Source organism: Penaeus japonicus, unplaced genomic scaffold, assembly GCF_977035675.1.
Source record: "Penaeus japonicus unplaced genomic scaffold, GWHDUDI00000001_assembly GWHDUDI00000357, whole genome shotgun sequence".
NCBI lineage: Eukaryota > Metazoa > Arthropoda > Malacostraca > Decapoda > Penaeidae > Penaeus > Penaeus japonicus.
In genome coordinates this window covers 20,001-21,178 of record NW_028234759.1, presented here as the reverse complement: position 1 = coordinate 21,178, position 1,178 = coordinate 20,001, and positions in this window count along the sequence as shown.

Sequence of the window (1,178 nt, the reverse complement as noted above, 5' to 3'; positions counted from 1 at the left end):
CGTGTATTTTTTTTTTTTTTCAGGGAATTGTATATATTAATTGCAGTTTTTTTTTCTTGCAACTATTTTCTCGCAATTGCTTTTTTTCAATTCTTTATTTAATATTCAAATATAATATATATTTAAATATGTATTTTTGATAACTGACCCATTTTAAGTTTATTTTTCAGGTTCGCATATATTACTTTCATCTTGTTTTCTTGCACCTTTTTCTCGCAATACCTTTTTTCCAATTCCTTTATTCTAATATCTAATATATAATGTATATTTTAATATGTATTTTGATATGTATTCTAAGCATTTTTTTTCAGGATCGTATATATTGCATTTTTTTTCTTGCACCTTTTTTCTTGCAATTGCTTTTTCCTTTAATATAACGAAAATCAGCGCATTTAACTGTAATCCGTTTCATTATCAGAATGGCTCTAAGGTGTATTTTAAGTTTTTTTTTTCAGGATTGTATATATTACTTGTATTTTTTTTTTTTTTCTTCCACCTTTTTTCTCGGAATTGCTTTTTTTCAATTCCTTTATTCTAATATCAAATATCTAATATATATTTTAGTATGTATTTGAATATGCATTTTAAGCATTTTTTCATGATCGTATATAATTCATTTTTTTTCTTGCACCTTTGTCTCACAATTTCTTTTTCCTTTGGTATAACGAAAATCAGCGCATTTAGCTTTAATCCGTTTCATTTTATTTTTTTATTTTTTTCAGGATAGTATATTGCGCTTGGACGGCCGCCCCGCGTCAAGCGCAATCGCATGATTACGTTACATAATGGATGCGCCTGCTCAAATAAGATCGAAATTGAATGCCATGACTTGTGCAGGAACGTATCTTGAGCGAGGAAGCAATATTGAAACACCCAGTGACCCTGGCCAACCTTGGCGACATCGAGTGACGGGTCGACGTAGCAGCATGACAAGAAATTGCCATATCAACAGGAACGATATCAGGCCATTCAGCATGCAGAGCCCTGGCCTGAAAAGATGAATATAAACATTAATTGCACTTGCCAGATGCCACCAGAATCATTCGCTGCATTCCTATCTGCCCTTCTGCGACCGTAAATCGCGTTGTCGCGCCGCATCGTTCTTTTTTAAATGTTTATCAATGTTCTGATAATCAATGTAAGGAGTTTTTATTTCAAATGCTGGGATATATATTTAT